Source organism: Anabrus simplex, chromosome 1 (genome assembly GCF_040414725.1).
Source record: "Anabrus simplex isolate iqAnaSimp1 chromosome 1, ASM4041472v1, whole genome shotgun sequence".
Lineage (NCBI taxonomy): Eukaryota > Metazoa > Arthropoda > Insecta > Orthoptera > Tettigoniidae > Anabrus > Anabrus simplex.
Window position 1 is genome coordinate 1,188,587,259 of NC_090265.1, and position 26,892 is coordinate 1,188,614,150.

Sequence of the window (26,892 nt, forward strand, 5' to 3'; positions counted from 1 at the left end):
TATTGTATAATATTGAATCAAAATTTCAAAACAAAAACAAAAAAAACAACCTATTATTACCACACTTAAGTCGATAAAATTTCAATCTTTACCCCTCTGTCGAATTTCGCTGAGAGAGCATAAAAACGCACCATTTGTGGCTCTTTTTTTAAGTTTTGATGTATATACCCCTCCTCCCGCCGTCCGCTATATTCCACAAAACCGGGTACTGTTTGCTGTCTGTATATTTTTGCTCCCGCACATTTTTTTAAATTTTTTTTTTTTTTTTTTTTTTTTTTTTTTTGCAATTTGCTTTACGTCGCACAGACACAGATAGGTCTTATGGCAACGATGGGAGAAGAAAGGGCTAGGAGTGGGAAGGAAGCGTCCGTGGCCTTAATTAAGGTACAGCCCCAGCATTTGCCTGGTGTGAAAATGGGAAAACACGGAAAACCATATTCCGGGCATCCGCCAGTGGGGTTCGAACGACTTTTAATTCCAATCGTCGCTTTTAATACACGCCCTAGGCCTTGGGGCATAAAACCTGATGCCCTTCCTGACGTCACGTGATTTCCAAAACGAAAGTCTCAACTCAGGATCGACCGGGATTCAAACCTCGGCCTTCCGGGTGGGAATCAAGCAGCTAAGCCACTGAGCTAGTCACGCTCCCTGAAATACATCCTCACTGAATTTGAAAAATCTGAAAGCCATTTCCCAATCTATATACTGAAATTAGCATGGCATAGGCACCGGAGGGATTCAAAACCTCCATCTCCTGTTTATTGGACCAGCCCTTTAACCAACCAAGCCACGGCGCCAAGCTGTGTGTAATTTCATAGCGCGAAGTAACTTAAGGTAATGTGTAAATAAACGCCAACAGCAGCACAGATATCGACGATAAATGAAGTAAAGTAACAAGAATGTTAATAGGCACGGGAGGGATTCAAAACCTCCATCTCCTGTTTATTGGACCAGCCCTTTCACCAACTAAGCCACCGCGCCACGCGTGGGTGCTTGCAACGGGAGAATTAAAGTAGGTGGTAAAGTGTAAGTATACAACAATAACACAGATATTACCGATAGTTGAAGTAAAGTAATAAGAATGTCACTAGGCCCAGGGGGGGGGGGGGGGGAATCGAACCCTCGATCTTCTGTTTAAGAGACAGCGCTTTAACCAACTATGCCACGGCGCCACGCGTGTGGGCTTTCAACAGGCGAATTAACGTAAGTGGTAAAGTGTAAGTATACAACAATAACACAGACATAACCGATAGTTTAAGTAAAGTAATAAGAATGTTACAAGTCAGCGGAGGGATTTGAACTCTCGATCTCCTGTTTACTAGACAGGCGCTTTAACCAAGTAATGCACAGCGCCACGCTGTGCGCGTTTTCATCGCGGGAAGTAACTTAAGGTAATGTGTAAATAAACAACAACAGCACACACATTGACGATAGATGCAGTACAGTAACAAGAATGTTACGACGCACTGGAGGGATTCGTACCATCGATCTCCCCTTTACTAAACAGACGCTTTCACCAACTAAGCCACGGCGCCACGCGGTGCGGGCTTGTAACGGGAGAATTAAAGTAGGCTGTAAAGTGTATGTACACAACAATAACACAGATATCACCGATAGTTGAAGTAATAAGAAGGTTACTAGGCACGGAGGGATTCGAACCCACGACCTCTTGTTTACTACACAGGCGCTTTAACCAATCTAAGCCACAGCGCCACGCTGTGTGCGCTTTCTACTGGCGAATTAACGTAGGTGGTAAATTGTAAGTATACAACAATAACACAGATATCAACGATAGTTGAAGTAAAGTAATTAGAATGTTCCTAGGCACAGCAGGGATTCGTACCCTCCATCTCCTGTTTCCTAGACAGGTGCTTTAACCAACTAAACCACGGAGCCACGCGGTGTGTGCTTCATCGGGCGATGTAATTTAAGGTAATGTGTAAGTAAACAACAGCAGAATAGACATCGACGATAGCTGAAGGAAAGTAATAAGAACTTTGCTAGGCACCGGAGGGATTCGAACTCTCGATCTCCTGCTTGCTAGATAGGCGCTTTAACCAACCGAGAAACGGCGCCACGCTGTGCGCGCTTTCAGCAGGCGAATTAACGTAGGAGGTTAAGTGTAAGTATACAACAGCAACAAGACAGATATCACCGGTAGTTGATGTAAAGTAATAGGAACGTTACTAGGCACCGGAGGGAATCGAATCTTCGCTCTCTTGTGTACCAGACAGGCGCTTTAACCATCTAAGCCACGGCGCCACGCGGTGCGTGTCTGCATCGGGCGAAGTAACTTAAGGTAATGTGTAAGTAAACAACACCAGCACGGATATCGACGATAGATGAAGAAAAGTAATAAGAATTTTACTAGGCCCCGGAGGGATTCGAACCCTCGAAGACCCGTTTACTAGACAGAAGCTTTAACCATGTAATCCACGGGCCCACGCGGTGTGCCGTTTCAACGGAGAATTAACGTAGGTGGTAAAGTGTAAGTATAAACACAGATATCACCGATAGTTGAAGTAAAGTAATAAGAATGTTACTAGGCACCGGAGGGGGTGGCCGAACCCTCGATCTCCTGTCTACTAGACAGGCGCTTTAACCAACTAAGGCACGGCGCCACGCGTTTTGTCGGTTCATCGGGCGAAGTAACTTAAGGTAAAGTGTATGTAAACAACAACAGCACAGATATCGACGGTAGATGAAGTAAAGTAACAAGACTGTTACTAGGCCCCGGAGGGATTCGAACCACCGATCTCCCGTTTACTAGACAGGAGCTTTCACCAACTAAGCCACGGCGTCACGCGCTGTGCGCTTGCGACGGGAGAATCAATGTATGTGGTAAAGTGCAAATCATCATCATCATCATCATCATCTGTTTACCCTCCAGGTTCGGTTTTTCCCTCGGATTTAGTGAGGGACAAAGTGTAAATATACAACAATAACACAGATATCACCGATAGTTGAAGTAAAGTACTAAGAATGCTACTAGGCACCGGAGGGATTCGAACGCTCGATCTCCTGTTTACAAGACAGGCGCTTTATCCAACTAAGCCACGGCGCCTCGCTATGCGCGGTTTCATTGGGCGAAGTGACGTAGGTGGTAAAGTGCAAGTATACAAAGTAAAACAGTCCGACGATTGTTGAGGTAAAGTAATAAGGAAGCTACTGGGCACCGGACAGATTCGAAACAACGATCTCCTGTTTACTAGACAGGCGCTTTAACCAACTAAGCCACGGCGCGCGGTGTGGTGTTTCATCCGGCGAAGTAACTTACGGTCCGCCTCTGTGGTGTAGTGGTTAGCGTGATTAGCTGCCACCCCCCCGAAGGTGTCCGACTCGTTGGCTGAATGGTCAGCTTACTGGCCTTCGGTTCAGAGGGTCACGGGTTCGATTCCCGGCCGGGTCGGAGATTTTAACCTTCATTGGTTAATTCCAATGGCTCGGGGGCTGGGTGTTTGTGCTGTCCCCAACATTCCTGCAACTCACACACCACACATAACACTATCCTCCACCACAATAACACGCAGTTACCTACACATGGCAGATGCCGCCCACCCTCACCGGAGGGTCTGCCTTACAAGGGCTGTACCCGGCTAGAAATAGCCACACGAAATTATTATTACCCCCGGAGGTCCGGGTTCGATTCCCGGCTCTGCCACGAAATTTGAAAAGTGGTACGAGGGCTGGAACGGGGTCCACTCAGCCTCGGGAGGTAAACTGAGTAGAGGTGGGTTTGATTCCCACCTCAGCCATCCTGGAAGTGGCTTTCCGTGGTTTCCCACTTCTCCTTCAGGCGAATGCCGGGATGGTACCTAACTTAAGGCCACGGCCGCTTCCTTCCCTCTTCCTTGCCTATCCCTTCCAATCTTCCCATCCCTCCACAAGGCCCATGTTCAGCATAGCAGGTGAGGCCGCCTGGGCTAGGTACTGCACATTCTCCCCAGTTGTACCCCCGACCAAGGGTCTTTAGCTCCAGGACACTCTCCGTGAGGCGGTAGAGGTGGGATCCCTAGCTGTGTCCGAGGGAAAAGCCGACCCTGGAGGGTAAACAGATGATGATGATGATGAGGAAGTGGAGTTAGGGATTGGAATAATTTACCAAGGGAGATGTTCAATAATTTTCCAGTTTCTTTGAAATCATTTAAGAAAAGGCCACCTGGGCGACCGCCAAAACGCAGATCAGTATTGAAATATTGATTGTAATAAGAATGTTACTAGCAACCGGAGGGATTAGAACACTCTTTCCCCCGTTTGCTAGACGGGCGCTTTCCCCAACCAGGCCACGGCGCCACGCGGAAATCCGATTGGACGGGCGAATTTAAGTAGGTGGTAAAGTGCAAGTAACCAACAATATGACAGATATCACCTATAGTTGAAGTAAAGTAATAAGAACGTTACTAGGTACCGGAACGATTAGAAAACACGATCTCCTGTTTACTAGACAGGCGCTTTAAGCAACTAAGCCACTGCGCCACGCGGTGTGTTGTTTCATCCGGCGAAGTAACATAAGGTAATGTGCAAGTAAACAACAACAACACAGACATCGACGATAGATGAAGTACAGTAATTATAATGTTATTTGGCACCGGAGGGATTTGAACACTCGATCTCCTGTTCACTAGACAGGCGCAATAACCAACTTAGCCACGGCGCCACGCTGTGTGCGCATTGAACGGGTGACTTAACGTACGTTGTAAAGTGTAAGTATACACAAAGAACACAAAAATCGATAATAGTTCAAGTAAAGTAATAAGAATGTAACTAGGTACTAGACAGATTCGAATAATCGATCTCTGTTTACTAGACAGGCGCTTTCACCAACCTAGCCACGGCGCCACGCTGTGTGCGCTTTGAACGGGCGACTTAACGTACGTGGTACAGTGTAGACTAAGTATTTTAAAAAAAATCCATACCAGCGGTTGTTGAAGTAAAGTAATAAGGATGCTACTGGGCACCAGACAGATTCGAAACATCGATCTCCTGTTTACTAGACACGCGCTTTAACCAACCTAGCCACGGCGCCACGCTGTGTGCGCTTTGAACGGGCGACTTAACGTACGTGGTACAGTATAAGTATACACGAAGAACACACAGATCGATAATAGTTGAAGTAAAGTAATAAGAATTTTACTAGGCACCAGAGGGATTCGAACCCTCGATCTCCTGTTTACTAGACAGGCGCTTTAACCAACTTAGCCACGGCGCCCCGCTGTGCGCGATTTCAATGGTCGAAGTAACGTAGGTGGTAAAGTGTAGACTAAGTATTTAAAATAAACCATACCAGCGATTGTTGAAGTAAACTAATAAGGATGCTACAGGGCACCGGACAGATTCGAACCAACGATCTCCTGTTTACTAGACAGGCGCTTTAAACAACCTAGCCCCGGCGCCACTCTGTGTGCGCTTTGAACGGACGACTTAACGTACGTGGTACAGTGTAAGTATACACAAAGAACACACAGATCGAAAATAGTTGTAGTAAAGTAATAAGAATTTCACTAGGCACCGGAGGGATTCGAACCCTCGATCTCCTGTTTACTAGACAGGCGCTTTAACCAACCTAGCCACGGCGCTACGCTTTGTGCGTTTTTAACGGGCGACTTAACGTACGTGGTACAGTGTAAGTATACACAAAGAACACACAGATCGATAATAGTTGAAGTAAAGTAATAAGAATGTTACTAGGCACCGGAGGGGGGTGGTCGAACCCTCGATCTCCTGTCTACTAGACAGGCGCTTTAACTAACTAAGGCACGGCGCCACGCGTTTTGTCGGTCCATCGGGCGAAGTAACTTAAGGTAATGTGTATGTCAACAACAACAGCACAGATATCAACGGTAGATGAAGTAAAGTAACAGGAATGTTACTAGGCCCCGGAGGGATTCCAACCCTCGATCTCCTGTTTACTAGACAGGCGCTTTAACCAACTAAGCCACGGCGCCCCGCTGAGCGCCATTTCAATGGTCGAAGTAACGTAGGTGGTTAAGTGTAGACTAAGTATTAAAAAAAACCATACCAGCGATTGTTGAAGTAAAGTAATAAGGATGCTACAGGCCACCGGACAGATTCGAAGCATCGATAACCTGTTTACTACACAGGCGCTTTAACCAACCTAACCACGGCGCCACGCTGTGTGCGCTTTGAACGGGCGACTTAACGTACGTGGTAGAGTGTAAGTATAAACAAAGAACACACAGATCGAAAATAGTTGTAGTAAAGTAATAAGAATTTCACTAGGCACCGGAGGGATTCGAACCCTCGATCTCCTGTTTACTAGACAGGCGCTTTAACCAACCTAGCCACGGCGCTACGCTTTGTGCGTTTTTAACGGGCGACTTAACGTACGTGGTACAGTGTAAGTATACACAAAGAACACACAGATCGATAATAGTTGAAGTAAAGTAATAAGAATGTTACTAGGCACCGGAGGGGGGTGGTCGAACCCTCGATCTCCTGTCTACTAGACAGGCGCTTTAACTAACTAAGGCACGGCGCCACGCGTTTTGTTGGTTCATCGGGCGAAGTAACTTAAGGTAATGTGTATGTCAACAACAACAGCACAGATATCAACGGTAGATGAAGTAAAGGAAAAGGAATGTCACTAGGCCCCGTAGGGATTCGAACTACCGATCTCCTGTTCACTAGACAGGAGCTTTCACCAACTAAGCCACGGCGCCCCGCTGAGCGCCATTTCAATGGTCGAATTGACGTAGGTGGTAAAGTGTAGACTAAGTATTAAAAAAAACCAGACCAACGATTGTTGAAGTAAAGTAATAAGGATGCTACTGGGCACCGGACAGATTGGAAGCATCGATCTCCTGTTTGCTAGATAGGCGCTTTAACCAACCTAGCCACGGCGCCACGCTGTGTGCGCTTTGAACGGGCGACTTAACGTACGTGCTACAGTGTAAGTATACACGAACAACACACAGATCGATAATAGTTGAAGTAGAGTAATAAGAATTTTACTAGGCACCGGAGGGATTCGAACACTCGATCTCCTGTTTACTAGACAAGCGCTTTAACCAACCTAAACACGGCGCCCCGCTGTGCGCGATTTCAATGGTCAAAGTAACGTAGGTGGTAAAGTGTAGACTAAGTATTTAAAAAAAACATACCAGCGATTGTTGAAGTAAACTAATAAGGACGCTACTGGACACCGGACAGATTCGAAGCATCGATCTCCTGTTTACTAGACAGGCGCTTTAACCAACCTAGCCACGGCGCCACGCTATATGCGCTTTGAACGGGCGACTTAACGTACGTGCTACAGTGTAAGTATACACAAAGAACACACAGATCGATAATAGTTGAAGTAAAGTAATAAGAATTTTACTAGGCACAGGAGGGACTCGAAACCTCGATCTCCTGTTTACTAGACAGGCGCTTTAACCAACTAAGCCACGGTGCCCCGCTATGCGGCGTTTCAATGGTCGATGTAACGTAGGTGGTAAAGCGTAGACTAAGTATTTGAAAAAAACCATACCAGCGATTGTTGAAGTAAAGTAATAAGGATGCTACTGGGCACCGGACAGATTCGAAACATCGATCTCCTGTTTACTAGACAGGCGCTTTAACCAACCTAGCCACGGCGCCACGCTGTGTGCGGTTTGAACGGGCGACTTAACGTACGTGGTACAGTGTAAGTATACACGAACAACACACAGATCGATAATAGTTGAAGTAAAGTAATAAGAATGTTACTAGGCACCGAAGGGAGTGGTCGAACCCTCGATCTCTTGTCTACCAGACAGGCGCTTTAACCAACTAAGGCACGGCGCCACGCGTTTTGTAGGTTCATCGGGCGAAGTAACTTAAGGTAATGTGTATGTAAACAACAACAGCACAGATATCGACGGTAGATGAAGTAAAGTAAGAGGAATGTTACTAGGCCCCGGAGGGATTCGAACCACCGATCTCCTGTTCACTAGACAGGAGCTTTCACCAACTAAGCCACGGCGCCCCGCTGTGCGCGATTTCAATGGTCGAATTGACGTAGGTGGTAAAGTGTAGACTAAGTATTAACAAAAAACCATACCAGCGATTGTTGAAGTAAACTAATAAGGATGCTACTGGGCACCGGACAGATTCGAAGCATCGATCTCCTGTTTACTAGATAGGCGCTTTAACCAACATAGCCACGGCGCCACGCTGTGTGCGCTTTGAACGGGCGACTTAACGTACGTGGTACAGTGTAAGTATACACAAAGAACACACAGATCGATAATAGTTGAAGTAAAGTAATAAGAATTTTACTAGGCACCGGAGGGATTCGAACCCACGATCTCCTGTTTACCAGACAGGCGCTTTAACCAACTAAGCCATGGTTCCCCGCTGTGCGGCGTTTCAATGGTCGATGTAACGTAGGTGGTAAAGCGTAGACTAAGTATTTGAAACAAACCATACCAGCGATTGTTGAAGTAAAGTAATAAGGATGCTACTTGGCACCGGACAGATTCGAAAGATCGATCTCCTGTTTACTAGACAGGCGCTTTAACCAACCTAGCCACGGAGCCACGCTGTGTGCGCTTTGAACGGGCGACTTAACGTACGTGGTACAGTGTAAGTATACACGAACAACACACAGATCGATAATAGTAGAAGTAAAGTAATAAGAATGTTACCAGGCACCCCGAAACCTCGATCTCCTGTTTACTAGACAGGCGCTTTAACCAACTTAGCCACGGCGCCCCGCTGTGCGCGATTTCAATTGTCAAAGTAACGCAGGTGGTAAAGTGTAGACTAAGTATTTAACAAAACCATACCAGCGATTGTTGAAGTAAACGAATAAGGATGCTACTGGGCACCGGACCGATTCGAAGAATCGATCTCATGTTTACTAGACAGGCGCTTTAACCAACCTAGCCACGGCGCCACACTGTATGCGCTTTGAACGGGCGACTTAACGTACGTGGTACAGTGTAAGTATACACAAAGAACACACAGATCGATAATAGTTGAAGTAAAGTTATAAGAATGTTACTAGGCACCGGAGGGATTCGAACCCCCGATCTCCTCTTTACTAGACAGGCGCTTTAACCAAAAAAGCCACGGCGCCCCGCTGTGCGCGATTTCAATGGTCGAAGTAACGTAGGTGGTAAAGTGTAGACTAAGTATTTTAAAAAAACCATACCAGCGATTTTTGAAGTAAACTAATAAGGATGCTACAGGGCACCGGATGGATTCGAAACATCGATCTCCTGTTTACTAGACAGGCGCTTTAACCAACCTAGCCACGGCGCCACGCTGTGTGCGCTTTGAACGGGCTACTTAACGTACGTGGTACAGTGTAAGTATACACAAAGGACACACAGATCGATAATAGCTGAAGTAAAGTAATAAGAATGTTACTAGGCACCGGAGGGATTCGAACCCTCGATCTCCTGTTTACTAGACAGGCGCTTTAACCAACTAGGCCAAGGCGCCCCGCTGTGCGCGGTTTCAATGGTCGAAGTAACGTAGGTGGTAAAGTGCAGACTAAGTATTAAAAAAACCATACAAGCGAATGTTGAAGTAAAGTAATAAGGATGCTACAGGGTACCGGACAGATTCGAAGCATCGATCTCCTGTTTACTAGACAGGCGCTTTACCAACCTAGCCACGGCGCCACGGTGTGTGCGCTTTGAACGGGCGACTTAACGTACGTGGTACAGTGTAAGTATACACAAAGAACACACAGATCGATAATAGTTGAAGTAAAGTAATAAGAATGTTACTAGGCATTGGAGGGATTCGAACCCTCGATCTCCTGTTTGCTAGACAGGCGCTTTCACCAACTTAGCCACGGCGCCCCGCAGTGTGCGATTTCAGTGGTCGAAGTAACGTACGTGGTAAAGTGTAGACTAAGTATTTTAAAAAAACCATGGCAGAGATTGTTGAAGTAAACTAATAAGGATGCTACTGGGCACCGGACAGATTCGATGCATCGATCTCATGTTTACAAGACAGGCGCTTTTACCAACCTATCCACGGCGCCACACAGTATGCGCTTTGACCGGGCGACTTAACGTACGTGGTAAAGTGTAAGTATACACAAAGAACACACAGATCGATAATAGTTGACGTAAAGTAATAAGAATTTTACTAGGCACCAGAGGGATTCGAACCCTCGATCTCCTGTTTGCTAGACAGGCGCTTTAACCAACTAAGCCACGGCGCCCCGCCGTGCGCGATTTCAATGGTCGAAGTAACGTAGGTGGTAAAGTGTAGACTAAGTATTTAAAAAAAAAACAGACGAACTATTGTTGAAATAATGTAATAAGGATGCTACTAGGCACCGGACAGATTCGAAGCATCGATCTCCTGTTTACTAGACAGGCGCTTTAACCAACCTAGCCACGGCGCCACGCTGTGTGCGCTTTGAACGGGCGACTTAACGTACGTGGTACAGTGTAAGTATACACAAAGAACACACAGACCGATAATAGTTGAAGTAAGGTAATAACAATTTTACTAGGCACCGGAGGGATTCGAACCCTCGATCTCCTGCTTACTAGACAGGCGCTTTAACCAACTAAGCCACGGCGCCACGCTGTGAGCGCTTTGAACGGGCGACTTAACGTACGTGGTACAGTGTAAGTATACACAAAGAACACACAGACCGATAATAGTTGAAGTAAGGTAATAACAATTTTACTAGGCACCGGAGGGATTCGAACCCTCGATCTCCTGCTTACTAGACAGGCGCTTTAACCAACTAAGCCACGGCGCCACGCTGTGAGCGCTTTGAACGGGCGACTTAACGTACGTGGTACAGTGTAAGTATACACAAAGAACACACAGATCGATAATAGTTGAAGTAAAGTAATAAGAATTTTACTAGGCACCGGACGGACTCGAACCCTCGATCTCCTGTTTACTAGACAGGCGCTTTAACCAACTAAGCCACGGTGCCCCGCTATGCGGCGTTTCAATGGTTGATGTAACGTAGGTGGTAAAGCGTAGACTAAGTATTTGAAAAAAACCAGACCAACGATTGTTGAAGTAAAGTAATAAGGATGCTACTGGGCACCGGACAGATTCGAAGCATCGATCTCCTGTTTACTAGATAGGCGCTTTAACCAACCTAGCCACGGCGCCACGCTGTGTGCGCTTTGAACGGGCGACTTAACGTACGTGCTACAGTGTAAGTATACACAAAGAACACACAGATCGATAATAGTTGAAGTAAAGTAATAAGAATTTTACTAGGCACCGGAGGGACTCGAACCCTCGATCTCCTGTTTACTATACAGGCACTTTAACCAACTAAGCCACGGTGCCCCGCTATGCGGCGTTTCAATGGTCGATGTAACGTAGGTGGTAAAGCGTAGACTAAGTATTTGAAAAAAACCATACCAGCGATTGTTGAAGTAAAGTAATAAGGATGCTACTGGGCACCGGACAGATTCGAAACATCGATCTCCTGTTTACTAGACAGGCGCTTTAACCAACCTAGCCACGGCGCCACGCTGTGTGCGGTTTGAACGGGCGACTTAACGTACGTGGTACAGTGTAAGTATACACGAACAACACACAGATCGATAATAGTTGAAGTAAAGTAATAAGAATGTTACTAGGCACCGGAGGGGGTGGTCGAACCCTCGATCTCTTGTCTACCAGACAGGCGCTTTAAACAACTAAGGCACGGCGCCACGCGTTTTGTCGGTTCATCGGGCGAAGTAACTTAAGGTAATGTGTATGTAAACAACAACAGCACAGATATCGACGGTAGATGAAGTAAAGTAACAGGAATGTTACTAGGCCCCGGAGGGATTCGAACCACCGATCTCCTGTTCACTAGACACGAGCTTTCACCAACTAAGCCACGGCGCCCCGCTGTGCGCGATTTCAATGGTCGAAGTGACGTAGGTGGTAAAGTGTAGACTAAGTATTAACAAAAAACCAGACCAACGATTGTTGAAGTAAAATAATAAGGATGCTACTTGGCACCTGACAGATTCGAAACATCGATCTCCTGTTTACTACACAGGCGCTTTAACCAACCTAGCCACGGCGCCACGCTGTGTGCGCTTTGAACGGGCTACTTAACGTACGTGGTACAGTGTAAGTATACACAAAGGACACACAGATCGATAATAGTTGAAGTAAAGTAATAAGAATGTTACTAGGCACCGGAGGGATTCGAACCCTTGATCTCCTGTTTACTAGACAGGCGCTTTAACCAACTCAGCCACGGCGCCCCGCTGTGCGCGAGTTCAATGGTCGAAGTAACGTAGGCGGTAAAGTGTAGACTAAGTATTTTAAAAAAAACATGCCAGCGATTGTTGAAGTAAACTAATAAGGATGCTACTGGGCACCAGACAGATTCGAAGCATGAATCTCCTGTTTACTAGACAGGCGCTTTTACCAACCTAGCCATGGCGCCACGCTGTATGCGCTTTGAACGGGCGACTTAACGTACGTGGTACAGTGTATGTATACACAAAGAACACACAGATCGATAATAGTTGAAGTAAAGTAATAAGAATTCTACTAGGCACAGGAGGGATTCGAACCCTCGATCTCCTGTTTACTAGACAGGCGCTTTAACCAACTAAGCCACGGCGCCCCGCTGTGCGCGATTTCAATGGTCGAAGTAACGTAGGTGGTAAAGTGCAGACTAAGTATTAAAAAAACCATACCAGCGAATGTTGAAGTAAAGTAATAAGGATGCTACTGGGTACCGGACAGATTCGAAGCATCGATCTCCTGTTTACTAGACAGGCGCTTTAACCAACCTAGCCACGGCGCCACGGTGGGTGCGCTTTGAACGGGCGACTTAACGTACGTGGTACAGTGTACGTATACACAAGGAACACACAGATCGATAATAGTTGAAGTAAAGTAATAAGAATGTTACTAGGCACCGGAGGGGGGTGGTCGATCCCTCGTTCTCTTGTCGACTAGACAGGCGCTTTAACCAACTAAGGCACGGCGCCACGCGTTTTGTCGGTTCATCGGGCGAAGTAACTTAAGGTAATGTGTATGTAAACAACAACAGCACAGATATCGACGGTAGATGAAGTAAAGTAACAGGAATGTTACTATTCCCCGGAGGGATTCCAACCACCGATCTCCCGTTCACTAGACAGGAGCTTTCACCAACTAAGCCACGGCACCCGCTGTGCGCGATTTCAATGGTCGAAGTAACGTAGCTGGTAAAGTGTAGACTAAGTATTTGAAAAAAACCATACCAGCGATTGTTGAAGTAAAGTAATAAGGATGCTACTGGGCACCGGACAGATTCGAAGCATCGATCTCCTGTTTACTAGACAGGCGCTTTAACCAACCTAGCCACGGCGCCACGCTGTGTGCGCTTTGAACGGGCGACTTAACGTACGTGGTACAGTGTAAGTATACACAAAGAACACACAGATCGATAATAGTTGAAGTAAAGTAATAAGAATTTTACTAGGCACCGGAGGGATTCGAACCCTCGATCTCCTGTTTACTAGACAGGCGCTTTAAACAACTAATCCACGGCGCACCGCAATGCGGCGTTTCAATGGTCAAAGTAACGTAGGTGGTAAAACGTAGACTAAGTATTTGAAAAAAACCATACCAGCGATTGTTGAAGTAAAGTAATAAGGATGCTACTTGGCACCGGACAGATTCGAAGCATCGATATCCTGTTTACTAGATAGGCGCTTTAACCAACCTAGCCTCGGCGCCACGCTGTGTGCGCTTTGAACGGGCGACTTAACGTACGTGGTACAGTGTAAGTATACACAAAGGACACACAGATCGATAATAGTTGAAGTAAAGTAATAAGAATGTTACTAGGCACCGGAGGGATTCGAACCCTTGATCTCCTGTTTACTAGACAGGCGCTTTAACGAACTCAGCCACGGCGCCCCGCTGTGCGCGAGTTCAATGGTCGAAGTAACGTAGGCGGTAAAGTGTAGACTAAGTATTTTAAAAAAAACATGCCAGCGATTGTTGAAGTAAACTAATAAGGATGCTACTGGGCACCAGACAGATTCGAAGCATTGATCTCCTGTTTACTAGACAGGCGCTTTTACCAACCTAGCCATGGCGCCACGCTGTATGCGCTTTGAACGGGCGACTTAACGTACGTGGTACAGTGTATGTATACACAAAGAACACACAGATCGATAATAGTTGAAGTAAAGTAATAAGAATTTTACTAGGCACCGGAGGGATTCGAACCCTCGATCTCCTGTTTACTAGACAGGCGCTTTAACCAACTAAGCCACGGCGCCCCGCTGTGCGCGATTTCAATGGTCGAAGTAACGTAGGTGCTAAAGTGCAGACTAAGTATTAAAAAAACCATACCAGCGAATGTTGAAGTAAAGTAATAAGGATGCTACTGGGTACCGGACAGATTCGAAGCATCGATCACCTGTTTACTAGACAGGCGCTTTAACCAACCTAGCTACGGCGCCACGCTGTGAGCGCTTTGAACGGGCGACTTAACGTACGTGGTACAGTGTAAGTATACACAAAGAACACACAGATCGATAATAGTTGAAGTAAAGTAATAAGAATTTTACTAGGCACCGGAGGGATTCGAACCCTCGATCTCCTGTTTACTAGACAGGCGCTTTAACCAACTAAGCCACGGCGCCCCGCTGAGCGCGATTTCAATGGTCGAAGTAACGTAGGTGGTAAAGTGTAGACTAAGTATTTTTTATAAAACCAGACGAACGATTGTTGAAATAATGATGCTACTGGGCACCGGACAGATTCGAAGCATCGATCTCATGTTTACTATACAGGCGCTTTAACCAAACTAGCCACGGCGCCCCGCTGTGTGCGCTTTGAACGGGCGACTTAACGTACGTGGTACAGTGTAAGTATACACAAAGAACACACAGATCGATAATGGTTGAAGTAAAGTAATGACAATTTTGCTAGGCACCGGAGGGATTCGAACCCTCGATCTCCTGTTTACTAGACTGGCGCTTTAACCAACTAAGCCACGGCGCCCCGCTGTGCGGCGTTTCAATGGTCGAAGTAACGTAGGTGGTAAAGCGTAGACTAAGTATTTGAAAAAACCATAACAGCGATTGTTGAAGTAAAGTAATAAGGATGCTACAGGGCACCGGACGGATTCGAAACATCGATCTCCTGTTTACTAGACAGGCGCTTTACCCAACTAGGCCACGGCGCCCCGCTGTGCGCGGTTTCAATGGTCGAAGTAACGTAGGTGGTAAAGTGCAGACTAAGTATTAAAAAAACCATACAAGCGAATGTTGAAGTAAAGTAATAAGGATGCTACAGGGTACCGGACAGATTCGAAGCATCGATCTCCTGTTTACTAGACAGGCGCTTTAACCAACCTAGCCACGGCGCCACGGTGTGTGCGCTTTGAACGGGCGACTTAACGTACGTGGTACAGTGTAAGTATACACAAAGAACACACAGATCGATAATAGTTGAAGTAAAGTAATAAGAATGTTACTAGGCACCGGAGGGATTCGAACCCTCGATCTCCTGTTTGCTAGACAGGCGCTTTCACCAACTTAGCCACGGCGCCCCGCAGTGCGCGATTTCAGTGGTCGAAGTAACGTAGGTGGTAAAGTGTAGACTAAGTATTTTAAAAAAACCATGGCAGAGATTGTTGAAGTAAACTAATAAGGATGCCACTGGGCACCGGACAGATTCGATGCATCGATCTCATGTTTACAAGACAGGCGCTTTTACCAACCTATCCACGGCGCCACACAGTATGCGCTTTGACCGGGCGACTTAACGTACGTGGTAAAGTGTAAGTATACACAAAGAACACACAGATCGATAATAGTTGAAGTAAAGTAATAAGAATTTTACTAGGCACCGGAGGGATTCGAACCCTCGATCTCCTGTTTGCTAGACAGGCGCTTTAACCAACTATGCCACGGCGCCCCGCCGTGCGCGATTTCAATGGTCGAAGTAACGTAGGTGGTAAAGTGTAGACTAAGTATTTTAAAAAAAACAGACGAACGATTGTTGAAATAATGTAATAAGGATGCTACTAGGCACCGGACAGATTCGAAGCATCGATCTCCTGTTTACTAGACAGGCGCTTTAACCAACCTAGCCACGGCGCCACGCTGTGTGCGCTTTGAACGGGCGACTTAACGTACGTGGTACAGTGTAAGTATACACAAAGAACACACAGACCGATAATAGTTGAAGTAAAGTAATAACAATTTTACTAGGCACCGGAGGGATTCGAACCCTCGATCTCCTGTTTACTAGACAGGCGCTCTAACCAACTAAGCCACGGCGCCACGCTGTGAGCGCTTTGAACGGGCGACTTAACGTACGTGGTACAGTGTAAGTATACACAAAGAACACACAGATCGATAATAGTTGAAGTAAAGTAATAAGAATTTTACTAGGCACCGGAGGGATTCGAACCCTCGATCTCCTGTTTACTAGACAGGCGCTTTAACCAACTAAGCCACGGCGCCCCGCCGAGCGCGATTTCAATGGTCTAAGTAACGTAGGTGGTAAAGTGTAGACTAAGTATTTTTAAAAAAACCAGACGAACGATTGTTGAAATAATGTAATGAGGATGCTACTGGGCACCGGACAGATTCGAAGCATCGATCTCCTGTTTACTACACAGGCGGTTTAACCAACCTAGCAACGGCGCCCCGCTGTGTGCGCTTTGAACGGGCGACTTAACGTACGTGGTACAGTGTAAGTATACACAAAGAACACACAGATCGATAATAGTTGAAGTAAAGTAATAACAATTTTACTAGGCACCGGAGGGATTCGAACCCTCGATCTCCTGTTTACTAGACAGGCGCTTTAACCAACTAAGCCACGGCGCCCCGCTGTGCGGCGTTTCAATTGTCGAAGTAACGTAGGTGGTAAAGCGTAGACTAAGTATTTTAAAAAAACCATACCAGCGATTGTTGAAGTAAAGTAATAAGGATGCTACTGGGCACCGGACAGATTCGAAGCATCGATCTCCTGTTTACTAGACAGGCGCTTTAACCAACCTAGCCACGGCGCCACGGTGTGTGCGCTTTGAACGGGCGACTTAACGTACGTGGTACAGTGTAAGTATACACAAAGAACACACAGATCGATAATAGTTGAAGTAAAGTAATAAGAATGTTACTAGGCACCGGAGGGGGGTGGTCGAACCCTCGTTCTCTTGTCTACTAGACAGGCGCTTTAACCAACTAAGACACGGCGCCACGCGTTTTGTCGGTTCATCGGGCGAAGTAACTTAAGGTAATGTGTATGTAAACAACAACAGCGCAGATATCGACGGTAGATGAAGTAAAGTAAAAGGAATGTCACTAGGCCCCGAAGGGATTCGAACCACCAATCTCCTGTTCACTAGACAGGAGCTTTCACCAACTAAGCCACGGCGCCCCGCTGTGCGCGATTTCAATGGTCGAAGTAACGTAGGTGGTAAAGTGTAGACTAAGTATTAACAAAAAAAAACCAGACCAACGGTTGTTGAAGTAAAGTAATAAGGATGCTACAGGGCACCGGACAGATTCGAAGCATCGATCTCGTGTTTACTAGACAGGCGCTTTAACCAACTTAGCCACGGCGCCCCGCTGTGCGCGATTTCAATCGTCGAAGTAACGTAGGTGGTAAAGTGTAGACTAAGTATTAAAAAAAAAACCAGACCAACGATTGTTGAAGTAAAGTAATAAGGATGTTACTGGGCACCGGACAGATTCGAAGCATCGATCTCCTGTTTACTAGATAGGCGCTTTAACCAACCTAGCCACGGCGCCACGCTGTGTGCGCTTTGAACGGGCGACTTAACGTACGTGGTACAGTGTAAGTATACACAAAGAACACACAGATCGATAATAGTTGAAGTAAATTAATAGGAATGTTACTAGGCACCGGAAGGATTCGAACCCTCAATCTCCTGTTTACTAGACAGGCGCTTTAGCCAACTATGCCACGGCGCGCCGCTCTGTGCGATTTCAAGGGTGGAAGTAACGTAGCTGGTAAAGTGTAGACTAAGTATTAAAAAAACCCATACCAGCGATTGTTGAAGTAAAGTAATAAGGATGCTACAGGGCACCGGACAGATTCGAAGCATCGATCTCCTGTTTACTACACAGGCGCTTTAACCAACCTAGCCACGGCGCCACGCTGTGTGCGCTTTGAACGGGCGACTTAACGTACGTGGTACAGTGTATGTATACACAAAGAACACACAGATCGATAATAGTTGAAGTAAAGTAATAAGAATGTTACTAGGCACCGGAGGGGGGTGGTCGAACCCTCGATCTCCTGTCTACTAGACAGGCGCTTTAACCAACTTAGCCACGGCGCCCCGCTGTGCGCGATTTCAATCGTCGAAGTAACGTAGGTGGTAAAGTGTAGTTTAAGTATTAAAAAAACCCCAGACCAACGATTGTTGAAGTAAAGTAATAAAGATGCTACTGGGCACCGGACAGATTGGAAGCATCGATCTCCTGTTTACTAGATACGTGCTTTAACCAACCTAGCCACGGCGCCACGCTGTGTGCGCTTTGAACGGGCGACTTAACGTACGTGCTACAGTGTAAGTATACACGAACAACACACAGATCGATAATAGTTGAAGTAAAGTAATAAGAATTTTACTAGGCACCGGAGGGATTCGAACCCTCGATCTCCGTTTTACTGGACAGGCGCTTTAACCAACTAAGCCACGGCGCCCCGCTGTGCGCGATTTCAATGGTCGAAGTAACGTAGGTGGTAAAGTGTAAACTAAGTATTAAAAAAAAACAGACCAACGATTGTTGAAGTAAAGTAATAAGGATGCTACTGGGCACCGGACAGATTCGAAGCATCGATCTCCTGTTTACTAGATAGGCGCTTTAACCAACCTAGCCACGGCGCCACGCTGTGTGCGGTTTGAACGGGCGACTTAACGTACGTGCTACAGTGTAAGTATACACAAAGAACACACAGATCGATAATAGTTGAAGTAAAGTAATAAGAATTTTACTAGGCGCCGGAGGGATTCGAACCCTCGATCTCCTGTTTACTAGACAGGCGCTTTAACCAACTAAGCCACGGTGCCCCGCTGTGCTTGATTTCAATGGTCGAAGTAACGTAGGTGGTAAAGTGTAGACTAAGTATTTTTAAAAAAACCATAACAGCGATTTTTGAAGTAAACTAATAAGGATGCTACAGGGCACCGGACGGATTCGAAACATCGATCTCCTGTTTACTAGACAGGCGCTTTAACCAACCTAGCAACGGCGCCACGCTGTGTGCGCTTTGAACGGGCGACTTAACGTACGTGGTACAGTGTAAGTATACACGAACAACACACAGATCGATAATAGTTGAAGTAAAGTAATAAGAATGTTACCAGGCACCCCGAAACTTCGATCTCCTGTTTACTAGACCGGCGCTTTAACCAACAGAGCCACGGCGCCCCGCTGTGCGCGATTTCAATTGTCAAAGTAACGCAGGTGGTAAAGTGTAGTCTAAGTATTTAACAAAACCATACCAGCGATTGTTGAAGTAAACTAACAAGGATGCTACTGGGCACCGGACAGATTCGAAGAATCGATCTCATGTTTACTAGACAGGCGCTTTAACCAACCTAGCCACGGCGCCACACTGTATGCGCTTTGAACGGGCGACTTAACGTACGTGGTACAGTGTAAGTATACACAAAGAACACACAGATCGATAATAGTTGAAGTAAAGTTATAAGAATGTTACTAGGCACCGGAGGGATTCGAACCCCCGATCTCCTCTTTACTAGACAGGCACTTTAACCAAATAAGCCACGGAGCCCCGCTGTGCGCGATTTCAATGGTCGAAGTAACGTAGGTGGTAAAGTGTAGACTAAGTATTTTAAAAAAACCATACCAGCGATTTTTGAAGTAAACTAATAAGGATGCTACAGGTTACCGGACGGATTCGAAACATCGATCTCCTGTTTACTACACAGGCGCTTTAACCAACCTAGCCACGGCGCCACGCTGTGTGCGCTTTGAACGGGCTACTTAACGTACGTGGTACAGTGTAAGTATACACAAAGGACACACAGATCGATAATAGTTGAATTAAAGTAATAAGAATGTTACTAGGCACCGGAGGGATTCGAACCCTCGATCTCCTGTTTACTAGACAGGCGCTTTAACCAACTAGGCCACGGCGGCCCGCTGTGCGCGGTTTCAATGGTCGAAGTAACGTAGGTGGTAATGTGCAGACTAAGTATTAAAAAAACCATACCAGCGAATGTTGAAGTAAAGTAATAAGGATGCTACTGGGTACCGGACAGATTCGAAACATCGATCTCCTGTTTACTAGACAGGCGCTTTAACCAACCTAGCCACGGCGCCACGGTGTGTGCGCTTTGAACGGGCGACTTAACGTACGTGGTACAGTGTAAGTATACACAAAGAACACACAGATCGATAACAGTTGAAGTAAAGTAATAAGAATGTTACTAGGCACCGGAGGGATTCGAACCCTCGATCTCCTGTTTGCTAGACAGGCGCTTTCACCAACTTAGCCACGGCGCCCCGCAGTGCGCGATTTCAATGGTCGAAGTAACGTAGGTGGTAAAGTGTAGACTAAGTATTTAAAAAAAAAACAGACGAACGATTGTTGAAATAATGTAATAAGGATGCTACTAGGCACCGGACAGATTCGAAGCATCGATCTCCTGTTTACTAGACAGGCGCTTTAACCAACCTAGCCACGGCGCCACGCTGTGTGCGCTTTGAACGGGCGACTTAACGTACGTGGTACAGTGTAAGTATACACAAAGAACACACAGATCGATAATAGTTGAAGTAAAGTAATAAGAATTTTACTAGGCACCGGAGGGATTCGAACCCTCGATCTCCTGTTTACTAGACAGGCGCTTTAACCAACTAAGCCACGGCGCCCCGCTGTGCGGCTTGTCAATGGTCGAAGCAACGTAGGTGGTAAAGCGTAGACTAAGTATTTGAAAAAACCATACCAGCGATTGTTGAAGTAAAGTAGTAAGGATGCTACTGGGCACCGGACAGATTCGAAGCATCGATCTCCTGTTTACTAGACAGGTGCTTTAACCAACCTAGCCACGGCGCCACGGTGTTTGCGCTTTGAACGGGCGACTTAACGTACGTGGTACAGTGTAAGTATACACAAAGAACACACAGATCGATAATAGTTGAAGTAAAGTAATAAGAATGTTACTGGGCACCGGAGAGGGGTATTCGAACCCTCGTTCTCTTGTCTACTAGACAGGCGCTTTAACAAACTAAGGCACGGAGAAACGCGTTTTGTCGGTTCATCGGGTGAAGTAACTTAACATAATGTGTATGTAAACAACAACAGCACAGTTATCGACGGTAGATGAAGTAAAGTAAAAGGAATGTCACTAGGCCCCGGAGGGATTCGAACCACCAATCTCCTGTTCACTAGACACGAGCTTTCACCAACTAAGCCACGGCGCCCCGCTGTTCGCGATTTCAATAGTCGAAGTAACGTAGGTGGTAAAGTGTAGACAAAGTATTAGCAAAAAAAACCAGACCAGCGGTTGTTGAAGTAAAGTAATAAGGATGCTACTGGGCACCGGACAGATTCGAAGCATCGATCTCCTGTTTACTAGATAGGCGCTTTAACCAACCTAGCCACGGCGCCACGCTGTGTGCGCTTTGAACGGGCGACTTAACGTACGTGGTACAGTGTAAGTATACACAAAGAACACACAGATCGATAATAGTTGAAGTAAAGTAATAGGAATGTTTCTAGGCACCGGAAGGATTCGTACCCTCAATCTCCTGTTTACTAGACAAGCGCTTTAACCAGCTATGCCACGGCGCCCCGCTCTGCGCGATTTCAATGGTGGAAGTAACGTAGCTGTTAAAGTGTAGACTAAGTATTAAAAAAACCCATACCAGCGATTGTTGAAGTAAAGTAATAAGGACGCTACAGGGCACCGGACAGATTCGAAGCATCGATCACCTGTTTACTAGACAGGCGCTTTAACCAACCTAGCCACGGCGCCACGCTGTGAGCGCTTTGAACGGGCGACTTAACGTACGTGGTACAGTGTAAGTATACACAAAGGACACACAGATCGATAATAGTTGAAGTAAAGTAATAAGAATGTTACTAGGCACCGGAGGGATTGGAACCCTCGATCTCCTGTTTACTAGAAAGGCGCTTTCACCAACTTAGCCAGGGCGCCCCTCAGTGCGCGATTTCAATGGTCGAAGTAACGTAGGTGGTAAAGTGTAGACTAAGTATTTTAAAAAAACCATGCCAGCAATTGTTGAAGTAAACTAATAAGGATGCTACTGGGCACCGGACAGATTCGAAGCATCGATCTCCTGTTTACTAGACAGGCGCTTTTACCAACCTATCCACGGCGCCACGCTGTATGCGCTTTGAACAGGCGACTTAACGTACGTGGTAGAGTGTAAGTATACACAAAGAACACACAGATCGATAATAGTTGAAGTAAAGTAATAAGAATTTTACTAGGCACCGGAGGGATTCGAACCCTCGATCTCCTGTTTACAAGACAGGCGCTTTAACCAACTAAGCCACGGCGCCCCGCTGTGCGCAATTTCAATGGTCGAAGTAACGTAGGTGGTAAAGTGTAGACTAAGTATTTAAAAAAAACACCAGACGAACGATTGTTGAAGTAAACTAATAAGGATGCTACTGGGCACCGGACAGATTCGAAGCATCGATCTCCTGTTTACTAGATAGGCGCTTTAACCAACATAGCCACGGCGCCACGCTGTGTGCGCTTTGAACGGGCGACTTAACGTACGTGGTACAGTGTAAGTATACACAAAGAACACACAGATCGATAATAGTTGAAGTAAAGTAATAACAATTTTACTAGGCACCGGAGGGATTCGAACCCTCGATTCCTGTTTGCTAGACAGGCGCTTTAACCCACTAAGCCACGGCGCCCCGCTGTGCGGCGTTTCAATGGTCGAAGTAACGTAGTTGGTAAAGCGTAGACTAAGTATTTGAAAAAAACCATACCAGCGATTGTTGATGTAAGCTAATAAGGATGCTACAGGGCACCGGACAGATTCGATGCATCGATCTCGTGTTTACTAGACAGGCGCTTTTACCAACCTATCCACGGCGCCACGCTGTATGCGCTTTGAACGGGCGACTTAACGTACGTGGTACAGTGTAAGTATACACAAAGAACACACAGATCGATAATAGTTGAAGTAAAGTAATAACAATTTTACTAGGCACCGGAGGGATTCGAACCCTCGATCTCCTGTTTACTAGCCAGGCCTTTTAACCATCCTAGCCACGGCGCCCCGCTGTGCGCGATGTCAATGGTCAAAGTAACGTAGGTGGTAAAGTGTAGACTAAGTATTTTAAAAAAACCATACCAGCGATTGTTGATGTAAGCTAATAAGGATGCTACTGGGTACCGGACAGATTCGAAGCATCGATCACCTGTTTACTAGACAGGCGCTTTAACCAACCTAGCCACGGCGCCACGCTGTGAGCGCTTTCAACGGGCGACTTAACGTACGTGGTACAGTGTAACTATACACAAAGAACACACAGATCGATAATAGTTGAAGCAAAGCAATAAGAATGTTACTAGGCACCGGAGGGATTCGAACCCTCAATCTCCTGTTTACTACACAGGCGCTTTAACCAACTATGCCACGGCGCCCCGCTGTGCGCGATTTCAATGGTGGAAGTGTAGACTAAGTATTAAAAAAACCCATACCAGCGATTGTTGAAGTAAAGTAATAAGGATGCTACAGGGCACCGGACAGATTCGAAGCAACGATCACCTGTTTACTAGACAGGCGCTTGAACCAACCTAGCCACGGCGCCACGCTGTGAGCGCTTTGAACGGGCGACTTAACGTACGTGGTACAGTGTAACTATACACAAGGAACACACAGATCGATAATAGTTGAAGGAAAGTAATAAGAATGTTACTAGGCACCGGAGGGATTCGAACCCTCAATCTCCTGATTGCTACACAGGCGCTTTAACCAACTATGCCACGGCGCCCCGCTGTGCGCGATTTCAATGGTGGAAGTGTAGACTAAGTATTAAAAAAACCCATACCAGCGATTGTTGAAGTAAAGTAATAAGGATGCTACAGGGCACCGGACAGATTCGAAGCAACGATCACCTGTTTACTAGACAGGCGCTTGAACCAACCTAGCCACGGCGCCACGCTGTGAGCGCTTTGAACGGGCGACTTAACGTACGTGGTACAGTGTAACTATACACAAGGAACACACAGATCGATAATAGTTGAAGGAAAGTAATAAGAATGTTACTAGGCACCGGAGGGATTCGAACCCTCGATCTCCTGTTTACTAAACAGGCGCTTTCACCAACTTAGCCACGGTGCCCCGCAGTGCGCGGTTTCAATGGTCGAAGTAACGTAGGTGGTAAAGTGTAGACTAAGTATTTTAAAAAAACCATGGCAGAGATTGTTGAAGTAAACTAATAAGGATGCTTCTGGGCACCGGACAGATTCGATGCATCGATCTCCTGTTTACTAGACAGGCGCTTTTACCAACCTATCCACGGCGCCACGCTGTATGCGCTTTGAACGGGCGACTTAACGTACGTGGTACAGTGTAAGTATACACAAAGAACACACAGATCGATAATAGTTGAAGTAAAGTAATAACAATTTTACTAGGCACCGGAGGGATTCGAACCCTCGATCTCCTGTTTACTAGACAGGCGCTTTAACCATCTAAGCCACGGCGCCCCGCTGTGCTGCGTTTCAATGGTCGAAGTAACGTATGTGGTAAAGCGTATACTAAGTATTTGAAAAAACCATACCAGCGATTGTTGAAGTAAAGTAATAAGGATGCTACTGGGCACCGGACAGATTCGAAGCATCGATCTCCTGTTTACTAGACAGGCGCTTTAACCAACCTATCCACGGCGCCACGGTGTGTGCGCTTTGAACGGGCGACTTAACGTACGTGGTACAGTGTAAGTATACACAAAGAACACACAGATCGATAATAGTTGAAGTAAAGTAATAAGAATGTTACTAGGCACCGGAGGGGGTGGTCGAACCCTCGATCTCTTGTCTACTAGACAGGCGCTTTAACAAACTAAGGAACGGCGCCACGCGTTTTGTCGGTTCATCGGGCGAAGTAACTTAACGTAATGTGTATGTAAACAACAACAGCACAGATATCGACGGTAGATGAAGTAAAGTAAAAGGAATGTCACTAGGCCCCGGAGGGATTTGAACCACCAATCTCCTGTTCACTAGACAGGAGCTTTCACCAACTAAGCCACGGCGCCCCGCTGCGCGCGATTTCAATGGTCGAAGTAACGTAGGTGGTAAAGTGTAGACTAAGTATTAACAAAAAAAACCAGACCAACGATTGTTGAAGTAATAAGGATGCTACTGGGCACCGGACAGATTCGAAGCATCGATCTCCTGTTTACTAGATAGGCGCTTTAACCAACCTAGCCACGGCGCCACGCTGTGTGCGCTTTGAACGGGCGACTTAACGTACGTGGTATAGTTTAAGTATACACAAAGAACACACAGATCGATAATAGTTGAAGTAAAGTAATAGGAATGTTACTAGGCACCGGAAGGATTCGAACCCTCAATCTCCTGTTCACTAGACAGGAGCTTTCACCAACTAAGCCACGGCGCCCCGCTGTGCGCGATTTCAATGGTCGAAGTAACGTAGGTGGTAAAGTGTAGACTAAGTATTAACAAAAAAAACCAGACCAACGATTGTTGAAGTAATAAGGATGCTACTGGGCACCGGACAGATTCGAAGCATCGATCTCCTGTTTACTAGATAGGCGCTTTAACCATCCTAGCCACGGCGCCACGCTGCGTGCGCTTTGAACGGGCGACTTAACGTACGTGGTATAGTTTAAGTATACACAAAGAACACACAGATCGATAATAGTTGAAGTAAAGTTATAGGAATGTTACTAGGCACCGGAGGGATTCGAACCCTCAATCTCCTGTTTACTAGACAGGCGCTTTAACCAACTATGCCACGGCGCCCCGCTCTGCGCGATTTCAATGGTGGAAGTAACGTAGCTGGTAAAGTGCAGACTAAGTATTAAAAAAACCCACACCAGCGATTGTTGAAGTAAGTAATAAGGATGCTACAGGGCACCGGACAGATTCGAAGCATCGATCACCTGTTTACTAGACAGGCACTTTAACCAACCTAGCCACGGCGCCACGCTGTGAGCGCTTTGAACGGGCGACTTAACGTACGTGGTACAGTGTAAGTGTACACAAAGAACACACAGATCGATAATAGTTGAAGTAAAGTAATAAGAATGTTACTAGGCACCGGAGGGATTCGAACCCTCGATCTCCTGTTTACTAGACAGGCGCTTTCACCACCTTAGCCACGGCGCCCCGCAGTGCGCGATTTCAATGGTCGAAGTAACGTAGGTGGTAAAGTGTAGACTAAGTATTTTAAAAAAACCATGCCAGCTATTGTTGAAGTAAACTAATAAGGATGCTACTGGGCACCGGACAGATTCGAAGCATCGATCTCCTGTTTACTAGACAGGCGCTTTCACCAACCTATCCACGGCGCCACGCTGTATGCGTTTTGAACGGGCGACTTAACGTACGTGGTAGAGTGTAAGTATACACAAAGAACACACAGATCGATAATAGTTGAAGTAAAGTAATAAGAATTTTACTAGGCACCGGAGGGATTCGAACCCTCGATCTCCTGTTTACAAGACAGGCGCTTTAACCAACTAAGCCACGGCGCCCCGCTGTGCGCAATTTCAATGGTCGAAGTAACGTAGGTGGTAAAGTGTAGACTAAGTATTTAAAAAAACACCAGACGAACGATTGTTGAAGTAAAGTAATAAGGATGCTGCTGGGCACCGGACAGATTCGAAACACCGATCTCCTGTTTACGAGACAGGCGCTTTAACCAAGCCACGGCGCCACGCGGTTTGGTGTTTCATCCGGCGAAGTAACTTAACGTCCGCCTC

General features: G+C 46.3%; 45 non-coding genes across 45 annotated transcripts; all 45 read right to left on the minus strand.

The window, feature by feature from the left end:
* Positions 1-2,990: 2,990 nt before the first annotated feature.
* On the minus strand, positions 2,991-3,064 carry TRNAT-UGU (transfer RNA threonine (anticodon CGU)). Its single transcript has one exon. It is a non-coding gene; the product is annotated as a tRNA-Thr (tRNA).
* A 2,071-nt stretch (positions 3,065-5,135) lies between these two features.
* Positions 5,136-5,209, minus strand: TRNAT-AGU (transfer RNA threonine (anticodon AGU)). Its single transcript has one exon. It is a non-coding gene; the product is annotated as a tRNA-Thr (tRNA).
* Positions 5,210-5,503: 294 nt separating this feature from the next.
* Positions 5,504-5,577, minus strand: TRNAT-AGU (transfer RNA threonine (anticodon AGU)). Its single transcript has one exon. It is a non-coding gene; the product is annotated as a tRNA-Thr (tRNA).
* A 294-nt stretch (positions 5,578-5,871) lies between these two features.
* On the minus strand, positions 5,872-5,945 carry TRNAT-AGU (transfer RNA threonine (anticodon CGU)). Its single transcript has one exon. It is a non-coding gene; the product is annotated as a tRNA-Thr (tRNA).
* Positions 5,946-6,238: 293 nt separating this feature from the next.
* TRNAT-AGU (transfer RNA threonine (anticodon AGU)) lies at positions 6,239-6,312 on the minus strand. Its single transcript has one exon. It is a non-coding gene; the product is annotated as a tRNA-Thr (tRNA).
* Positions 6,313-7,340: 1,028 nt separating this feature from the next.
* TRNAT-AGU (transfer RNA threonine (anticodon AGU)) lies at positions 7,341-7,414 on the minus strand. Its single transcript has one exon. It is a non-coding gene; the product is annotated as a tRNA-Thr (tRNA).
* A 478-nt stretch (positions 7,415-7,892) lies between these two features.
* On the minus strand, positions 7,893-7,966 carry TRNAT-AGU (transfer RNA threonine (anticodon AGU)). The gene has a single exon. It is a non-coding gene; the product is annotated as a tRNA-Thr (tRNA).
* A 294-nt stretch (positions 7,967-8,260) lies between these two features.
* Positions 8,261-8,334, minus strand: TRNAT-GGU (transfer RNA threonine (anticodon AGU)). The gene has a single exon. It is a non-coding gene; the product is annotated as a tRNA-Thr (tRNA).
* Positions 8,335-9,172: 838 nt separating this feature from the next.
* TRNAT-AGU (transfer RNA threonine (anticodon AGU)) lies at positions 9,173-9,246 on the minus strand. The gene has a single exon. It is a non-coding gene; the product is annotated as a tRNA-Thr (tRNA).
* Positions 9,247-9,355: 109 nt separating this feature from the next.
* TRNAT-AGU (transfer RNA threonine (anticodon AGU)) lies at positions 9,356-9,429 on the minus strand. The gene has a single exon. It is a non-coding gene; the product is annotated as a tRNA-Thr (tRNA).
* Positions 9,430-9,720: 291 nt separating this feature from the next.
* On the minus strand, positions 9,721-9,794 carry TRNAA-AGC (transfer RNA threonine (anticodon AGU)). The gene has a single exon. It is a non-coding gene; the product is annotated as a tRNA-Ala (tRNA).
* Positions 9,795-10,088: 294 nt separating this feature from the next.
* TRNAA-AGC (transfer RNA threonine (anticodon AGU)) lies at positions 10,089-10,162 on the minus strand. Its single transcript has one exon. It is a non-coding gene; the product is annotated as a tRNA-Ala (tRNA).
* Positions 10,163-10,457: 295 nt separating this feature from the next.
* On the minus strand, positions 10,458-10,531 carry TRNAT-AGU (transfer RNA threonine (anticodon AGU)). The gene has a single exon. It is a non-coding gene; the product is annotated as a tRNA-Thr (tRNA).
* A 109-nt stretch (positions 10,532-10,640) lies between these two features.
* TRNAT-AGU (transfer RNA threonine (anticodon AGU)) lies at positions 10,641-10,714 on the minus strand. Its single transcript has one exon. It is a non-coding gene; the product is annotated as a tRNA-Thr (tRNA).
* Positions 10,715-10,823: 109 nt separating this feature from the next.
* TRNAT-AGU (transfer RNA threonine (anticodon AGU)) lies at positions 10,824-10,897 on the minus strand. The gene has a single exon. It is a non-coding gene; the product is annotated as a tRNA-Thr (tRNA).
* Positions 10,898-11,191: 294 nt separating this feature from the next.
* Positions 11,192-11,265, minus strand: TRNAT-AGU (transfer RNA threonine (anticodon CGU)). The gene has a single exon. It is a non-coding gene; the product is annotated as a tRNA-Thr (tRNA).
* Positions 11,266-12,111: 846 nt separating this feature from the next.
* Positions 12,112-12,185, minus strand: TRNAT-AGU (transfer RNA threonine (anticodon AGU)). The gene has a single exon. It is a non-coding gene; the product is annotated as a tRNA-Thr (tRNA).
* A 294-nt stretch (positions 12,186-12,479) lies between these two features.
* On the minus strand, positions 12,480-12,553 carry TRNAT-AGU (transfer RNA threonine (anticodon AGU)). Its single transcript has one exon. It is a non-coding gene; the product is annotated as a tRNA-Thr (tRNA).
* A 1,212-nt stretch (positions 12,554-13,765) lies between these two features.
* On the minus strand, positions 13,766-13,839 carry TRNAT-AGU (transfer RNA isoleucine (anticodon AAU)). Its single transcript has one exon. It is a non-coding gene; the product is annotated as a tRNA-Thr (tRNA).
* A 294-nt stretch (positions 13,840-14,133) lies between these two features.
* TRNAT-AGU (transfer RNA threonine (anticodon AGU)) lies at positions 14,134-14,207 on the minus strand. The gene has a single exon. It is a non-coding gene; the product is annotated as a tRNA-Thr (tRNA).
* A 292-nt stretch (positions 14,208-14,499) lies between these two features.
* Positions 14,500-14,573, minus strand: TRNAT-AGU (transfer RNA threonine (anticodon AGU)). The gene has a single exon. It is a non-coding gene; the product is annotated as a tRNA-Thr (tRNA).
* Positions 14,574-14,860: 287 nt separating this feature from the next.
* Positions 14,861-14,934, minus strand: TRNAT-AGU (transfer RNA threonine (anticodon AGU)). The gene has a single exon. It is a non-coding gene; the product is annotated as a tRNA-Thr (tRNA).
* A 110-nt stretch (positions 14,935-15,044) lies between these two features.
* On the minus strand, positions 15,045-15,118 carry TRNAT-AGU (transfer RNA threonine (anticodon CGU)). The gene has a single exon. It is a non-coding gene; the product is annotated as a tRNA-Thr (tRNA).
* Positions 15,119-15,410: 292 nt separating this feature from the next.
* On the minus strand, positions 15,411-15,484 carry TRNAA-AGC (transfer RNA alanine (anticodon AGC)). The gene has a single exon. It is a non-coding gene; the product is annotated as a tRNA-Ala (tRNA).
* Positions 15,485-15,778: 294 nt separating this feature from the next.
* TRNAA-AGC (transfer RNA threonine (anticodon AGU)) lies at positions 15,779-15,852 on the minus strand. The gene has a single exon. It is a non-coding gene; the product is annotated as a tRNA-Ala (tRNA).
* A 294-nt stretch (positions 15,853-16,146) lies between these two features.
* TRNAT-AGU (transfer RNA threonine (anticodon CGU)) lies at positions 16,147-16,220 on the minus strand. Its single transcript has one exon. It is a non-coding gene; the product is annotated as a tRNA-Thr (tRNA).
* A 109-nt stretch (positions 16,221-16,329) lies between these two features.
* TRNAT-AGU (transfer RNA threonine (anticodon CGU)) lies at positions 16,330-16,403 on the minus strand. Its single transcript has one exon. It is a non-coding gene; the product is annotated as a tRNA-Thr (tRNA).
* A 295-nt stretch (positions 16,404-16,698) lies between these two features.
* Positions 16,699-16,772, minus strand: TRNAT-AGU (transfer RNA threonine (anticodon AGU)). Its single transcript has one exon. It is a non-coding gene; the product is annotated as a tRNA-Thr (tRNA).
* Positions 16,773-18,175: 1,403 nt separating this feature from the next.
* On the minus strand, positions 18,176-18,253 carry TRNAT-AGU (transfer RNA threonine (anticodon AGU)). The gene has a single exon. It is a non-coding gene; the product is annotated as a tRNA-Thr (tRNA).
* A 294-nt stretch (positions 18,254-18,547) lies between these two features.
* TRNAT-AGU (transfer RNA threonine (anticodon AGU)) lies at positions 18,548-18,621 on the minus strand. Its single transcript has one exon. It is a non-coding gene; the product is annotated as a tRNA-Thr (tRNA).
* A 293-nt stretch (positions 18,622-18,914) lies between these two features.
* TRNAT-AGU (transfer RNA threonine (anticodon AGU)) lies at positions 18,915-18,988 on the minus strand. Its single transcript has one exon. It is a non-coding gene; the product is annotated as a tRNA-Thr (tRNA).
* A 1,022-nt stretch (positions 18,989-20,010) lies between these two features.
* TRNAT-AGU (transfer RNA threonine (anticodon AGU)) lies at positions 20,011-20,085 on the minus strand. The gene has a single exon. It is a non-coding gene; the product is annotated as a tRNA-Thr (tRNA).
* Positions 20,086-20,376: 291 nt separating this feature from the next.
* Positions 20,377-20,450, minus strand: TRNAA-AGC (transfer RNA threonine (anticodon CGU)). Its single transcript has one exon. It is a non-coding gene; the product is annotated as a tRNA-Ala (tRNA).
* A 295-nt stretch (positions 20,451-20,745) lies between these two features.
* TRNAT-AGU (transfer RNA threonine (anticodon AGU)) lies at positions 20,746-20,819 on the minus strand. The gene has a single exon. It is a non-coding gene; the product is annotated as a tRNA-Thr (tRNA).
* A 1,583-nt stretch (positions 20,820-22,402) lies between these two features.
* On the minus strand, positions 22,403-22,476 carry TRNAT-UGU (transfer RNA threonine (anticodon CGU)). Its single transcript has one exon. It is a non-coding gene; the product is annotated as a tRNA-Thr (tRNA).
* A 296-nt stretch (positions 22,477-22,772) lies between these two features.
* On the minus strand, positions 22,773-22,845 carry TRNAA-AGC (transfer RNA alanine (anticodon AGC)). Its single transcript has one exon. It is a non-coding gene; the product is annotated as a tRNA-Ala (tRNA).
* Positions 22,846-23,507: 662 nt separating this feature from the next.
* TRNAT-AGU (transfer RNA threonine (anticodon AGU)) lies at positions 23,508-23,581 on the minus strand. The gene has a single exon. It is a non-coding gene; the product is annotated as a tRNA-Thr (tRNA).
* Positions 23,582-23,857: 276 nt separating this feature from the next.
* TRNAA-AGC (transfer RNA alanine (anticodon AGC)) lies at positions 23,858-23,931 on the minus strand. Its single transcript has one exon. It is a non-coding gene; the product is annotated as a tRNA-Ala (tRNA).
* A 276-nt stretch (positions 23,932-24,207) lies between these two features.
* Positions 24,208-24,281, minus strand: TRNAT-AGU (transfer RNA threonine (anticodon AGU)). Its single transcript has one exon. It is a non-coding gene; the product is annotated as a tRNA-Thr (tRNA).
* Positions 24,282-24,575: 294 nt separating this feature from the next.
* On the minus strand, positions 24,576-24,649 carry TRNAT-AGU (transfer RNA threonine (anticodon AGU)). The gene has a single exon. It is a non-coding gene; the product is annotated as a tRNA-Thr (tRNA).
* Positions 24,650-25,126: 477 nt separating this feature from the next.
* On the minus strand, positions 25,127-25,200 carry TRNAT-AGU (transfer RNA threonine (anticodon AGU)). Its single transcript has one exon. It is a non-coding gene; the product is annotated as a tRNA-Thr (tRNA).
* A 291-nt stretch (positions 25,201-25,491) lies between these two features.
* Positions 25,492-25,565, minus strand: TRNAT-AGU (transfer RNA threonine (anticodon AGU)). Its single transcript has one exon. It is a non-coding gene; the product is annotated as a tRNA-Thr (tRNA).
* Positions 25,566-25,856: 291 nt separating this feature from the next.
* Positions 25,857-25,930, minus strand: TRNAT-AGU (transfer RNA threonine (anticodon AGU)). The gene has a single exon. It is a non-coding gene; the product is annotated as a tRNA-Thr (tRNA).
* Positions 25,931-26,222: 292 nt separating this feature from the next.
* Positions 26,223-26,296, minus strand: TRNAT-AGU (transfer RNA threonine (anticodon AGU)). The gene has a single exon. It is a non-coding gene; the product is annotated as a tRNA-Thr (tRNA).
* A 294-nt stretch (positions 26,297-26,590) lies between these two features.
* Positions 26,591-26,664, minus strand: TRNAT-UGU (transfer RNA threonine (anticodon UGU)). The gene has a single exon. It is a non-coding gene; the product is annotated as a tRNA-Thr (tRNA).
* Between the last annotated feature and the right edge of the window lie 228 nt (positions 26,665-26,892).